Source organism: Saccopteryx leptura, chromosome X (genome assembly GCF_036850995.1).
Source record: "Saccopteryx leptura isolate mSacLep1 chromosome X, mSacLep1_pri_phased_curated, whole genome shotgun sequence".
Lineage (NCBI taxonomy): Eukaryota > Metazoa > Chordata > Mammalia > Chiroptera > Emballonuridae > Saccopteryx > Saccopteryx leptura.
The window spans coordinates 80,819,587-80,836,230 of NC_089516.1; positions in this window are offsets into that span (position 1 = coordinate 80,819,587).

Sequence of the window (16,644 nt, forward strand, 5' to 3'; positions counted from 1 at the left end):
TTTACCGCTCCAGGAAGCGCTGCCAGCACCAGATGCTGGTCCACGAGCGCCCCCTGGCTTCATCTATGTGCCTCTTCCACCAGTGATTTGTACAACTGGAAGTGGGAAAATCCTCCTTTTTCTGAGAAACCGCAGGGACTAATATCCTTGCTTGAGACAGTTTTTAGGACCCACCAGCCAACGTGGGATGACTGCCAACAGGTCTTACAAACTCTTTTTACTTCAGAAGAAAGAAATAGAATAATGAGAGAAGCAGCAAAGGCAGTTTTAGAGGATGGGGGAACGGATGGGGAAGTCAAGAATGTCCTTCCCAAACAGCCCCCAACCTGGGACCTGAATACCTCAGGGGGAAGGGAAGCACTCTTCCAGTATCGCCGGGCTCTGTTGCGGGGTTTAAAAGCAGCAGCCAGGAGACCCACTAATTTCAGTAAGGTAAGTGAGGTTATCCAGGGAAGGGAAGAATCCCTCGCCGCGTTTTTAGAGCGGCTAATGGAGGCCTACTGGGTTTATACCCCTATAGATCCAGAAGCTGAGGAGAATCGCAGGTTAGTAAATATAGCTTTTGTGACGCAAGCTGCATCAGACATTAGGAAGAAGCTTCAGAAATTAGAAGGATTTGAAGGGAAAAATAGAAGTGAGCTAATTGAAATAGCTCAGAAAGTATATATAAATAGGGATTACTTAGAACTAGGGAGAGCAGCTGTCAAGATCCTCATTGCAGCTCATAAGTCAGAGAAGAAGGGAAAAGGAGAGCAGCAAAAAGGCAAAGAGAAAGGTCAACCACAGAAGCAAATAGGCAAGGACCAGTGTGCCTATTGCAAGGAGAAAGGACACTGGAGGAGAGATTGCCCAAAGTTACGGGTTAACAGTCAGAAGCTAAAGCAAGATCCAGAGGTCTTGCTCCAAACCTTGGACTGACGGGGCCAGGGCTCCATTTCTGTCGGCTCCCAGGAGCCCATGGTCACCCTAACAGTCGAAGGAAAGCCAATAGACTTCCTGTTTGACACGGGAGCCACCTATTCAGTTTTAAAGAAGCCACAAGGACACATACAAAAAGAAACTACAAAAATAATAGGGGTAACGGGAAAAGCAGTAGCTTATCCACGGACCACCGCAAGAATCACAAATTTGGGCATAGGCACTATTACTCACTCATTTCTAGTCATTCCAGATTGTCCTTATCCTCTCATGGGCCGAGATCTCTTGCAGAAACTTCAAGCCACGATAACCTTTAAGCAAGAGGACAGCAGTTCCCAGGAGGGAAAGGAAAAAGTCAGTCTCGAGGTAACGGCGCCCATATCTGAAGAATACTTGATGGCAGTCCTACAGGAAGGTAAGGACGAAGTCATCGGGGTCCCAGAGGAAATACGGGAAATGGTGCAAGGGGTGTGGGCAGAAACCAACCCACCAGGCTTAGCTGCTCATCATAGTCATAGTGCAGTTGCTGAGCACTGCTAGCCCCGTGCGGGTAAGGCAATATCCCATACCAGCACGAGCTAAGCAGGGCATAGCACAGCATCTGAAGTGCTTACTAGCAGTGGGTATCCTCCGGGAATGCCAGTCAGCCTGGAACACACCTTTGCTCCCAGTTCAGAAGCCTGGGACCCAGGACTATCGCCCGGTGCAAGATCTGTGAGAAGTAAACACCCGGGTAGAGACTATTCACCCAACGGTGCCAAATCCCTACACTTTGCTAAGTTCGTTACCCCCTACTTGTACATATTATTCAGTACTGGATTTGAAGGATGCTTTCTTTTGCATTCCATTGGCCCCCAAGAGCCAGGAGATATTTGCTTTTGAATGGAATGATCCGGAAAATGGACTAGTGGGACAGTATACATGGACCAGGCTTCCTCAAGGGTTTAAGAATTCTCCCACTATCTTTAATGAAGCTTTGTGTAAGAACTTGCAGGGGTTTCAAGCTGCCCACCCTTTAACTATGTTGCTCCAATATGTGGATGACCTCCTCATCGCTGCAGCAGAAGAAGAGCAATGTAAGACGGCCACCTTAGACCTACTCCAGGATCTCCAGCAGATGGGGGTATCGAGTCTCTGCCAAGAAGGCCCAGATTGTCACCCAAACTGTAAGTTACTTGGGATATAACTTACAAGGGGGACAAAGGACATTATCCAGTCAAAGGATTCAAACTGTGTTGCAGATCCCAGAACCCACTAACAAAAGGCAAGTGCGGGAATTTCTGGGAGCAGTAGGATATTGCAGACTCTGGATATTAGAGCTGGCCAGGCCCCTCCACGAATTGACGCGGGGCAAAGAAGAACAGTTTATTTGGACTGACAAGGAAAGGAAGGCTTTCCAGGTACTGAAGGAGGCCCTAGTAGCTGCCCCAGCATTGGCCTTACCAGATATGGCCAAACCTTTCCAGTTGTACATTGCTGAGAAGGGAGGGGTAGCCTTGGGAATCCTCAGCCAAGAGCTTGGGCCATGGAAGAGGCCTGTAGCATACCTATCCAGGAAGCTAGACCCCGTAGCGTCTGGCTGGCCAACCTGATTGAGGGCACTTGCTGCTACCTCAATCCTAGTTAAGGAGGCCAACAAACTGACATTAGGTCAGGACATCCAGGTTATTGGAGAACACTATCTAGAACAAGTGCTGCGTGCCCCACCGGATAGATGGCTCTCCAATGCCCGACTGACACAGTACCAAGCACAGTTATTGAATCCCCCAGCAGTGCAGTTCTTGAAGACGGCAGTCTTAAATCCTGCCACCTTGCTACTGTTGCCAGACCCATCAGTGGTCCATGACTGCAGACAGATATTAGACACTGTCACAGGGGCCAGACCGGACCTCAGGGACCAGGCCTATGAGAAGGCAGACCTCACGCTGTTCACTGATGGAAGCAGTTATGTCCGAGATGGACAAAGATCTGCAGGAGCAGCCGTAACTACCCAGGACAGTGTCTTATGGCAGAGGGCATTACCAAAAAGTACATCTTCACAGTGAGCAGAGCTAATTGGACTTACTCAGGCCCTCCAGATAGCTGAGGGCAAAGTGGCCAACATTTACACGGACAGCAGATATGCCTTTGCCACTGCTCACATTCACGGTGCCATTTACAAAGAAAGAGGCTTGCTAATGGCAGGGGCAAAAGAAATTAAGAATAAGACTGAGATCTTAGCCCTGCTTGATGCCATTTGGCTTCCCTCTAAAGTAGCCATAATTCATTGCAAAGGACATCAAAAGGGGGACTCTCCAGTTGTTCAAGGAAATCGTTTTGCTGACATCGCTGCCAGAGAAGCTGCAAAAGAAGGAGCTGCAGACATTCTACCGCTCTTGCCTCAACCCTTGCTGCCTCCAAACCCTAAGTATACTCCTGAGGAAGAGCAGGAGGGAAAGCAATTAGGGGGTAAAAGAAATAAGCAGGGGTAGATAGAACTTCCTGACACCAGTCTCTACCTACCCCAAGGAATAATAGGAGAAATTGCAAAGGAAATCCACGCAAGTTCCCACTTAGGGCAAAATAAGATGGAACAACTAATTAAGAAGTACTATGGGGGACCTCAGATTATAAATATAGTACAATCTATAGTTTCTAGATGTAAGGCTTGTGCTAAGGTCAATGCTATAAACAAGAAGCTTCCCCCTTTAGTTAGATATAGGGGAAAGTGCCCATGAGAGTTATGGGAAATAGATTTCACAGAAATGACTCCAGGAAAGGCAGGATTTAAGTATCTACTTGTGCTAATAGATACTTTTACAGGATGGACAGAAGCCTTTCCTACCATAGGTGAAACTGCTTCCACAGTTTGCAAGATCCTGCTAAGAGAAATCATCCCTAGATATGGAATTCCCATAGCCATAGGATCTGACAATGGACCAGCTTTCATCTCTAAGATTTCCCAGGAATTAGCTACGAGACTAGGAATTGATTGGAAATTGCATTGTATTTACAGGCCTCAGAGTTCAGGACAAGTAGAAAGAATGAATAGGACATTAAAGGAAACTCTAATTAAGTTAAGAGAGGAGACCGGCGAAAACTAGGTAGAGTTACTCCCTTTTGCCCTGTTCCAGGTTAGATGTACACCTAACACTAACAAATGGACCCCCTATGAGCTCATGTTTGGACAACCCATTCCACTGGTTCCCCAGCTCACCAGAGAGGAAATAGAGATGTCTAATCATAATTTCCTCAAGTCCCTACAGGCATTGCAGCAGATTCGGAGAGAAGTAAGGGAGCTGCAGGAACAGAGGACTGCAGCATTAGAAGACAACGCCCAGAGGCTGTCACCACCGGACCCTGGACAGTGGGTTGGGGTCCTTAACCACCGTTGAGGGAACCTAGAGTCGCGGTGGCAAGGACCATTCCAGGTATTGCTCAGCACCCCTTCTGCAGTCCGGGTAGTAGAAAAAACTTATTGCAGGGGTCCCCAAACTTTTTACACAGGGGGCCAGTTCACTGTCCCTCAGACTGTTGGAGGGCCGGACTATAAAAAAAAACTATGAACAAATCCCTATGCACACTGCACATATCTTATTTTAAAGTAAAAAAACAAAACAGGAACAAATACAATATTTAATTTAAAAGACAAGTAAATTTAAATCAAGAAACTGACCAGTATTTCAATGGGAACTATGGGCCTGCTTTTGGCTAATGAGATGGTCAATGTGCTCCTTTCATTGACCACCAATGAAAGAGGTGCCCCTTCTGGAAGTGCAGCGGGGCCGGATAAATGGCCTCAGGGGGCCGCATGTGGCCCACAGGCCGTAGTTTGGGAACCCCTGCCTTATTGGATCCATCTCTCCCACGTGAAACCAGCCCAACCATCCGACAAAGGATCCTGGAGATGGCAAGTCAAGCAGACCCCTGGAGAGCCTTTAAAGCTCACCTTCTCCTCCACTTAGGACTAATGACTTTCTGTATTTTACCCAGTAGGGAGCTAGAATTAAATGAATGGGTATTGATTAGAATGGCAGATAGCATTACAATAGCACAAAACAATACATAGGGCAACCAAGTAACTTTTAGTGTAGATTTTTCAAAGTTTTTTTTGGTGATGAATTTTGTGACTCTCCCGCAGCACACAGGTCTGTAAAGTGGACGCCTCGGGCACCTTTAGGCTTACCAGAATGGGAGAATATTGAAGTGTGTTCGCCCTTACGCCACAATAGGGCATTGTGGTATACTCCACATTATGCGTGTCCTGAGCCTCTTCCAGGGCAATGCTCCACTTGTGGTTCTACCACTGAATTTTATTGTAAAGCATGGGGTTGTGAAACCCTTACTAGTCAATGGAAATAGAAGCCGCCACGACCAGACCCCGACATAGATCTCCTCCGCCTAGGAACTAAGTATGGAGGAAAAAGGCCTAATGAAGGTATCGATTACCAATGTTTTATAAACAATTGTAACCCTACCATTGTCACTATCAAGAGGCCTCCCCTGGGCTTGCCTGGTCAAGGCACATATGGGAGTTGATGCTTCCTGCTCCTCCCCCTTCTCTGTCTCTCTCTCTCTCACTCCTCTCTCTCTAAAAAAAAAAAAATCAATCAATAAATAAAATATTGAAAAAAAAAAAAAGAGGCCTCAAGACCCAAATTGGAGTAAGGGAAAAACATGGGGACTAAGACTTTATACTGCAGGTGCGGATCCAGGAACCTTCTTTACTATTAGAAAGTTACCCACAAAGAATAAGCTTCTCTTTGAGGGAGGAAAGAATAAGCTAGCCCCGAGAGCACCCAGGCTACCAACCACATCTTCGACTAGTCCTTCCATAAGCAAGATAAACTTAGTTAGCCCAACTTCATATAGTGTACCAGAAAGGGCAAATCAGAAGGTACCTTATCACACTCTCCATCCATCACTGGACGGACAACTGGAAGAACTAGGTTTATTAGACAAGGTGTTTACTTACTTTAACAACACCTGGCCCGACATCACTGAGTTTTGTTGGCTGTGCCTTAGTCCTAAGCCACCTTTCTACATTGGAATAGGGGTTAATACATCAAAAGGAGGGGACTTGGTTCCTAGGACTGTAATCCCTCCCACCACGGGGAAACAAGACCAAATAGAAGACTGTTTTTCTGGGGGATCTCTCACCATTGCTGAGTTCCACGGAAAAGGAACTTGTTATTCCCTAGCAAATTTCACTTTAACTAATTCCAATTACAGTGACTATTGTCTTAATCAAGAAACTCTGTCCAGTAATCCAGAAAGGCCTAAGGTAATGAAAGCACCGGAAGGGTTATGGTTTGTGTGCACCCAAGGTATATTCAAGTGTATTGTTCCTACAAATCCTGAACTCTGTGTCAGTGCATACATCATCCCACAAGTGTATCTGTACGGAGGCAACCCTAAGTTCCTTCTTGTCCCACCTGTAAGGGAAAAGAGAGCTCCCGTTCTAATACCTATTATAGCTACTATAGGTGTTACCGAATCGGCATCAGTAGGAGCTGCCGCTCTAATACAGGGAGACTTGAATTTGAAGCAATTGTCTCATACTTTCTCAAAGGACATTGCCATACTCCAGAACCAGGTAATTTTCTTAGAAAAGCAAATAGATTCCCTAGTGGAAGTAGCCCTACAGAATAGGAGAGGACTAAACCTCCTTTTCCTCAAGCAAGGAGGACTCTGTGCAGCCTTAGGAGAAGAATGCTGTTTCTATGCTAATCATTCTGGAGTAATTAGAGAAAATATTAAAGTGTTAGCAAATAGATTAAAGGATAGGAAGTTAGATGAAGAAGATAACTCAGGTTGGTATGCCTCTATGTTCAGAACTTCCCCTTGGCTAACTACTCTTATATCTACAATTGCTGGGCCATTACTGATACTTTTGTTAGCTCTCACTGTTGGGCCTATAGTTATTAATAAACTCCTTGCATTTATAAAGGAAAGAATTGAAACTGTAAAGGTAATGGTCCTATCTCAACTTACTTATACCATTCTTCCCACTATGAAGAATCAAGGGTTTGATTTATGCCCTAACAGGAGTAGGGAATGTAAGGACCAAGAGAAGATCAGAAAATAGGCAGGGCACTAATGGAACAGGGAACTTAAGGGTTACAGGCAGGTCCTGCTCCTGTTCTGTTAGGAATAACATGCCCAAGGTCGTTCAAGAAGCAGAGACAGATAGGGACGCTGTGAGGCTGAGAAAGAAAAAAAAAAAAAGACAAACATTTGCATTCTATTGGTTAAAAGACCCTTATCAGAAGTTTATGTTTGGAATTCACCAATGAGCTAGACCCCAGCCCCTGTTGCTATGCTATGTGCAGCCCCTTAGCAAATAGGTTACCGCCACATCTGCTTCTGTATTAGGCTTGCTTGCTTAGCTTATAAAAAGATTTAGCTGTGAGCGCTAGGTGCGATTCCCATCTGCAGCTCCTTGTGAGCACAGTGTCTCCGGACACCTCAGGAATTTGCCCCTGCGCAGGTAAAACTGGCCAATAAAGTTACATCTATACTCCTGAAAGTCTCCGATGTTTGTTCTTGTACCCGGTGGATGTTACAACACCAAGGCAGGATACAGAAGAATTTTTAGGAGGAGATTTATTAATAAGCCAGCTGCATATGACTTACATGGGGGATAGCTAACCCAAATCATGTGTGTACAAAATAGCCCTGAAGCTAGTTATATAGACTTGATCACATATAGGTTGGGGGAAAATGAGGAGGAGCATGACACAATAAGCTTACAACATTCGTCTGTAGGATCTATAAAAACATTCCTACGTATTAAAACTTAGGAGGTAACACAATGGTGATGTCGTTTTACATATCAAAGACATTCACAAATCTTTTAGTGTCTACCTCCCATTCCTTTGTCTAGAGGTATATGTTACTCTCAGGATTCCAGGAAGGGAGAAAGAGTTAAAATCAGTGTAGGATATGTAAATATTGTCTCTTATTGAAAGGGAAAAGAAGTTCTTCAGATAACCTTTATTCCTTCAGAGAACTATAGTTAAACTAAATGACCCAGCCATCCTTCTAAACCAGCAAGCTCCCACATCCTTCTCCCTCCATTCTCTAAAGAAAGGACGGGGCAAGAAGCCTGACTTTTTCTCTTTAAAATGGTGTTGCCAATACTAAGTTTTACAGTTCTTTGGTACCTTGTCACAGTTGTTGGACTGAATTCTTCCTCCCAGTAGTTTACACACATTGATACTGGTTTTGCCCTCTGGGATGGTATGTAACAAGTATAAAATACAAAAGTACGGCCCTGGCTGGTTGGCTCAGGGCATAAAGTGTTGGCCTAGCATATGAACGTCCCAGATTTGATCCTCAGTCAGGGCATACAAGAGAAGCAATCATTTGCTTCTCTCCCTCTCCCTTTCTCCTTTCTCTCTCTCTTCCTCTCCTGTAGCCAGTGGCTCAGTTGGTGCAAGCTTTGGCCTCGGGTGTGGAGGACAGCTCGGTTGATTTGAGCATTGCCCCCAGACAGTGGTTGCCGGCTGGCTCCCAGTCGAGGCACATGTGGGAGTCTATCTCTCCTCCTCTCACACACAAAAAATAATAACACAAATGTGCCTTTTACCCTTGATAGTTTGACACTGCCAGAGTTAATGTTCTGGTTCTTTCCCCTTCCCATCTGTGAAACAATGTACTTGACCTTTCTGTTACTCAACTTCTTCATCTGCAAACTTGAAGACATAATAGTGCCTACCTTATAGGATTGGCAAGAGAAATGAATGGGTCAGTATCTGTAAAGGGCCTGGAATAGCACCTAGCATAAAGAAAGCACTCTATAAACATTAACTATAATAATAGTAATAATAATCATAGTATGACATAGTGGCAATAACACTACTATTCTTTTTTTAGCGAGAGCAAAAGGGAAGGGATAGATGGGGACAGAAGACAGGAAGAGAGAGAGATGAAAAACATCAACTCAGAGCTGCAGCACTTCAGTTGTTCATTGACTGCTTCCTCATATGTGCCTTGATCAGGGGTCTCCAGCTAAGCCAGTGACCCCTTGCTCAAGCCAGTGACCTTTGGGTCAGTGACCATGGGGTCATGTTGATGATCCCACACTCAAGCAAGCGACCTTGGAGTTTCAGAACCGGGCCCTTAGCATCCCTGGCTGACGCTCTATCCACTGCACTACTACCTGGTTAGGCTTAATTATCATTCTTTTATTGTTGACATTAATTGAGCACTTATGCTGGACATTACACTAAGCACTTTCAATATGCTATCTCATTTAACCCTTAAACAATTATGTTCTTAAAAAATCCTCTCCAGTACTTTCACCTCTTTCTAACATGATCTATTTTTTCAAAGTTACTGACCATCCTACATACTCCTTGTTGGGCAAATGAGTTTGTAAAATTTATATTTTTTGAGCTTGCTCACTTTTAGTGTTAAAAAATGGCACTGGGCAGCACCAGGTATGTGATCTGTGAAATTGCAAATTACCTTCCCATTTGGAAAGGACCATTGTCCTGCTAATGTTTGCTAGAGGAGAGGTTTTCCTGCCAGAAAGTTTTCAATAAAGAGAAGAGAGAAGGAGAAGGAGAGGCATAAGGAAGTCATGTTTGCAAAGTGAGAGAGCAGAGAGAATGCAGAGTGCTGAGGAAGAAGTCAGTTTGTAAAGAGAGAGAGAAGGTGTGCATATGGGGAACCAGAGGTGAGGGGCTTTCACGAGCTCCACTGAGACTGGTGGGGCCTTTGATTTACGGAGAAACCGGAGAAGATTCTACTGTTTGTGGAACCAGAGAATGTGTCAGTGGCTTTGGGAGCCCTGTGTGTTTGCTCATCAGCCAGTATGAGACTTGAATAAATGAATGGCCCGCCATTTTTTGGCTCCACTGTTTCTTTCCCATCTACCTGAATCCAATGGGAACCTGCATGTGCATAGCCACGATGGCAGCGACTCCTGGCCCTACACTACTGAATTTGTAAATTTCTCTGAAAATACTAAGTAGCATAACTAGTGTAGACTGGAGTGATCTTATCACATTTTTCATTCGTGAATACCACTATACATCTGTCGACACATCCTAAGATCACAGCAGATTTTGTGGTGCCATATCACAATTAAATCCCGTTTAAGTTGCATTTAACTGTTACCCCTAGATCAGTTTCATACATCCCTGTTATTGCATTCCTATACGTCATTTTTATTTTAACCCAAGTACAGAAGCTTCTGTTTTTCTGGCTTAAATGTTGTCTTGTTAGAGCCTCTCCCTCATTCTTTGAATCCAGATTCTGTCATTCAGTACATTAGCTACAAAATATTAGTTTAAAGCACACCATTAGTACTAAATAGGATGTTAAATCCAGGAAGCTCAGGAAAGATCTAGGGAAGATCACAGCAAAGAGCTCTGATTCCAATTTTTTTTAAAAAAATTCCTTTTCCCTGTTTTTTTGGGGGTTGTTTTTTTTTTTTTGTATTTTTCTGAAGCTGGAAATGGGGAGAGACAGTCAGACAGACTCCCGCATGCGCCCGACCGGGATCCACCCGGCACACCCACCAGGGGGCGACACTCTGCCCACCAGGGGGCGATGCTCTGCCCCTCTGGGGTGTCGCTCTGCTACGACCAGAGCCACTCTAGCGCCTGGGGCAGAGGCCAAGGAGCCATCCCCAGTGCCCGGGCCATCTTTGCTCCATTGGAGCCTCGGCTGCGGGAGGGGAAGAGAGAGACAGAGAGGAAGGAGAGGGGGAGGGGTGGAGAAGCAGATGGGCGCTTCTCCTGTGTGCCCTGGCCGGTAATCGAACCCGGGACTTCTGCACGCCAGGCCGACGCTCTACCACTGAGCCAACCGGCCAGGACCTCCTTTTCTCTGTCGAGTGTGGCACCCAGGAGTTTGTGCCCTGCTGGGCCAGCTCCCTTCCTTTCCTCAGTGTGACTTCTCAGGATAAGATCACTTTCTAATACTCCTGATAAAAGACACAATTGCCCCTAAAAGTTCCTGAACCAGTATAAGTTAACCCTTGATGAGAACTTGGTAAACATTGGGGTGGGGGGGAGACAAGATACAAAGAATTGGAACTGGGAAAGGAGGAAAGAAAACGGTGTCTTGGTATTGGTTCTAAATCACTGTCTGACAGTAGCTGATTTGGGGTTCTCTTGAGAGGAAGGGCTCTAAACAAGGAATAGGTGAAGGTGTTTCTTCCAGGGTGACAACCATTTGTTACAACCATATGTTAAAAATTACTTGTCTGTGTGTGATCAGGGTGGGGCTATGAGGTAATCCTTATGGATTTGATTTGATACTGCTGATGTACAGTTCTGTGACGATATGTTGCTGCACTCACTATTGCTAGTGAAGGTTGAAGTCTAAGAAACTCCATTTTACAGGTGAGATAATTAAGGTTCTGAGAAGTTACAGATTGTTCCCATGGAAACAAAGATGCTAGTAAGTAGCTGAGGTGGGATTTTAAACTCCAGCAGTGTGACATGAGAGATTGAACTTTTTTTTTTTTAATTTTTATTATTTTTTACAGAGACAGTCAGAGTGAGGGATAGACAGGGACAGACAGACAGGAACGGAGAGATGAGAAGCATCAATCATTAGTTTTTCGTTGCACATTGTGACATCTTAGTTGTTCATTGATTGCTCTCTCATATGTGCCTTGACTGCAGACCTTCAGCAGACCGAGTAAACCCTTGCTTGAGCCAGAGACCTTGGGTCCAAGCTGGTGAGCTTTTTGCTCAAACCAGATGAGCCTGCACTCAAGCTGGCGACCTCGGGGTCTCGAACCTGGGTCCTCAGCATCCCAGTCCGACGCTCTATCCACTGCACCACCGTCTGGGCAGGCGAGAGATTGAACTTTTAACCACTTTGTAAAACTGTTCCTGGCAGTGGGCTCCAGACACCTTCATGTACAGTCAGGGTCGGCAGCATAAGAGTGTTCACGTAACAGGAGCTGAAGGCAGGCAGAGCAGCCACGGTGCAGGGGAAGGACAGTCAGTCTCTGGAGGCTGTTGTTATGACAACAGTCTACAGGGGCAGGGCCTTTCTCTGAGGTATCTGAGGAAGTCCAAGGTAAGTTTCTGGTTCAGGGATTCCTGTTCCCTGGGGAGGCAACATTTCTGTGGCAGGACTGAGCCCCCCTTCAGCTGAGCCCCTCTACAGCACAGACTCCACGGAGGTCTGCTTTCACTTTGCAGGGCCAGCCCACCTGGAGTTGACTTCTGGCCTCTCCTCAGCCCAGAAGTTCTTCCTGCTGCCTCGGCCTCTGCATTCTTCCCTAATGACATCCAAGGCAGTACTTTGGTCTCAAGACTTGCTGCTGTGGGCTGCGGCAGGCCTTGTCCAGACTGTGGCTCTCGAGCTGTCCTCCCCTACTGCCGTTCCAGAGGAAAACAGTCAAGGGGGAAATGCAATAGCCAGAACCTGTTCTTTTCTGCTCCTGGCCTCATCCTACCTGGGCCAACACACACATACCCGTACACGCCCAGAGAAACAAGGAAGAGTTTTTGAGGAAAGGTAGGGTAGCAACTCAGGCTGTGGTAAAACACCCAGGGACAAGGAAGGCAGGGCCAGTGGGACCAAAGGGAGGCAGCACCAGGCTTGGGCTGAGCAGGACTTGGGCTGGCACTTACTCCCTGGAGGGTTTTGAAGGCCTGGGAGCCTCCCCCCACCCTGTACTTGTGTGTCCTCCTCCTTCTCCCTAAAAGGGGCAGTGATAGAACGATGAATGTGGTCTCTTCCAGTTCTATGAGGCAATGACTCCATGCTGCCTGCCATGGTGAGAAGGGGCTTCTCTCATTAAACTTTTTTTAATGTTTATTTTATTGATTTTTTGAGAGAGGAAAGAAGGGAACAAGAGAGAGATAGGAGCATCTGTTCCTGTATGTTGGGATCCTGACTGGGGATCGAACCAGCAACCTCTGTGCTTTGGAACAATGCTCTAACTAACTGAGCTATCCAGCCAGGGATGGAGGGGCTTCTCTTAAGAATACCACTCAGCCTGAGTGGGGGCCACTGCATTCTGTGGCTGCTCTTGCCTTTCCTAGAATCCAGAAGAGTTCAGAGCACAGAATTCATCATATGCTGGCTTTCTCAGCTGGACTCCAACATACAGCCTTACTCTTGGCCTTTCAGAGACTCTCAAAAGGGCCTAAACCACAGTCTGAGGTCTGGGTGACAGATTTGGACAGAGGCAAGGTAGGTGACATAATTTGCATAGCTGTGTGAAATGACAATGCCAGTCCCCTTGTTCAAAAACCAAAAATGAAAATTTAAAAAACCCTCTTTATTGTGGAGTACTTTTAAATAAATGAGAAAAGAAAAAAAAAGAATAATTCTGACAGGGGTTGCACTTAATCTGTAGATCAGTTTAGGGATTATTGTCATTTTAACAAGATGAGATGTTTTTCTATTTTTAGATCTTTTTTGTTGTGTGTGTGTGTGTGTGTGTGTGTGTTTGTGTGACAGAGACAGAGAGAGAGAGACAGAGAGAGGGACAGATATGGACAGACAGACAGGAAGAAATGAGAAACATCAGTTCTTTGTTGCGGCTCCTTAGTTGTTCATTGATTGCTTTCTCATATGTGCCTTGACTAGGGGGCTACAGCAGAGCGAGTGACCCCTTGCTCAAGCCAGCGACCTTGGGCTTCAAGCCAGTGACCTTTGGGCTCAAACCAGCGACCAAGGGGTCATGTCTATGTTCTCAAGCTCAAGCTGGTGAGCTCGTGCTCAAGCTGGTGAGCCTACACTCAAACCAAATGAGCCCATGTTCAAACCAGCGACCTCAGGGTTTCAAACCTGGGTTGTCCGCATCCCCGTCCGATGCTCTGTCCACTGTACAACTGCCTAGTCAGGCTGTTTTTTAGTTTTTTATGTAAAATTTTTACACTTTTGTTAAACTTATCCTTAAATAGTTTATGCTTAATTATGCTATTATAAATGAAATTGCTTTCTTAATTTTATTTTTGGATTGTTCATTGCAGGTATATAGAAATACAATTGATTTTATATATTCAAATTGTATCCTGCAACCTTGCTGAACAAGGTAGCAAGACTCAATTTAGTTCTAGTATTTTTTTTTTAGTGGAGTTCTTAAGATTTTCTATATAAAATTATGTCATTTAAGAATAGAAACAGTTTTACTTCTATCTCTTTCAGTCTGGATGCTTTTTATTTCTCTTTCTTGCCTATCTTCCATGGCTAGCACAACATTGAGTAGAAGTGGAAAGAGGTAGCATCTTATCTTGTTCCTGATCTTAAGGAGAAAGCATAGTTTTTCACCATTGAGTATGTTACCTGTGCATTTTTCATAGATGTCTTTTGTCAGATTGAAGAAGTTCTTTTCTATTTCTAGTTTGCTGTGTGCTTTTATCATGAAAATGTGTTGGATTTTTAAAAATGCTTTTTCTGCCTGAACAGACGGTGGCACAGTGGATAGAGTGTCGGACTGGGATGCAGAGGACCCAGGTTCGAAACCCCGAGGTTGCCAGCTTGAGCACCGGCTCATCTGGTTTGAGCAGAAGCTCACCAGCTTGGACCCAAGGTCGCTGGTTCGAGCAAGGGGTTACTCGGTCAGCTGTAGCCCCACGGTCAAGACACATATGAGAAAGCAATCAATGAACAACTAAGGTGTCCCAATGAAAAACTGATGATTGATGCTTCTCATCTCTCTCCATTCCTGTCTATCCCTCTCTCTGATTCTCTGTCTCTGTAAAAAAAAAAAAAGCTTTTTCTGTACCTTTTGAGATTGTCATTTGATTTTTGTTTTTTATTCTATTGATATAGTGTTTTACATTGATTTGGGGATTTTTTTAATTTTTAATTTTTTTATAGAGAGTGAGAGAGAAGAGGGAGAGAGAAAGAGAAACATCGATTTGTTGTTTCACTTATTTATGCATTCATTGGCTGATGCTTGTATATGTCCTGACCAGATATCGAACCCACAACCTATTCTTTCTTTCTTTTTTTTAATGAGAGGAAGAGAAAGAGACAGAGACACAAAGGGAGAAAGATGAGAAGCATCAACTCATATTGCAGCACTCTTTGTTGTTCATTGATTGCTTCTCATACATGCCTTGACTGGGGATCAAACTGGCGACCCTGTGCTGAAGCTGGCGACACCAGGCTCAAGCCAGCAAACTCAGGATCAAGGCAGAAACCTTGGTGTTCTGGGTCAGTGCTCTACCCACAGTGCCATCACTGGTCAGGCATGGGCAAATGTTTTGAATTGCTATTTCTCTAAATAAGATATACAAATTGTCACTATACCCATGAAAATATATTTATTATCATTACCCATTATGGAAATGCAAATATGAATGAGATATCACTTCACATTCACTAGGATAGATTTTTTAAAAACACCAAAGAAGTCGCAGTGAGAATATGAAGAAATTAGAAGCTCATACATTGTTGGTGGGAATGTGAAATGATGCTTCCCCTTTTTAAAATCATTTAGCAATTCCTCAAAATGTTGAACAGAGTTACTCTATGACCCATCAATTCTATGATAGGTATATATATCCCAAATAATTGAAACATGTTCAAACAATAACTTTTACACAGATTTTCATAGCAGCATTATTCATAATGGCCAAAAATGAGAACAACCCAAATGTTCATAAACTGATGAATGGATAAATAAATGAGATATAGCATTTAATGGAATATTATTAGGCAGTAAAAAGGAATGGAGCACTGATACATGCTGCAGCGTGGGTGAATCTTCAACACATTATGATAAACCTGGTCTGTGGTGGTGCAGTAGATAAACCAACAACCTGGAGCGCTGAGGTTGCTGGTTCAAACCCCTGGGCTTCTCTGGTCAAGAAACATACAACAAGCAACCAGTGAACAGCTAGAGTGAAGCAACTACTTCTCTCTTCCCCCACCTTCTCTTTTCTCTGTGAAATCACTAAATAAAATCTTTGAAAAAATGTGTTGAGTGAAAGAAGGTAGTCAGAAGAGACCACATATTGTATGACTCCATTTATATGAAATGTCCACAGTAGCCAAATCCATACAGAGAGAAGGTAGATTAGTGGTTGCCAGTAATTGGCTGGGGTGAGGATGGTGGTGGATGGGAATATGTAGTGTTTGCTAATGTACAGGGTTTTAAAACTGTGTGAATATACTCAATACAACTGAATTGTACACTTTAAAAGGCCAAATTTCATGGCATATGAATTACATCTCAATAAAACTGCTATCTTAAAAAGTGTAATTATTTTCATTTAAAGACAAAACAGTCTCTCTGTGGTGGAGAGGTCCACTGTAGTCATCCTTTTTCAAGTGGATGGCTGGTACTCCCTAGAAATGGTGCCGTGTTAGGGGCTCAACATTGGCCTCTGTTGTTGGCAGGTTTTGGACTCAGCTGTGGCAGTAGTCAGATCAGGTTGGTAAAGGGAGTCAATATATTGAGCTTTTGCATAGCTCTGCTCCTCCTTTGTGCATGGGCTCATTGAGCAAACACTGGAATTTCTGGGAGGAAAGGCTGAATGATATCTACAGAGATGAGGATTTTTTTCTCCCAATTACATAGAGTTCCCTCTGTAGTAGATGCCTCCAGTGGGTACACTCACCATATGAATAAGTATTGGCTATTTAGAAGGGTATGTGGCCTGGTAGCATTTGGATCTCAAGATCCTCCCAATAAGTGAATGAGATTAGTTCCACTATGAAAGAGACTGCAGAGAGCTCCTTTGCCCCTTCTGCCATGTAAAACTATCTGTTTATGAACCAGGAATCAGGCCCTCATCAGACACCGAATCTGGC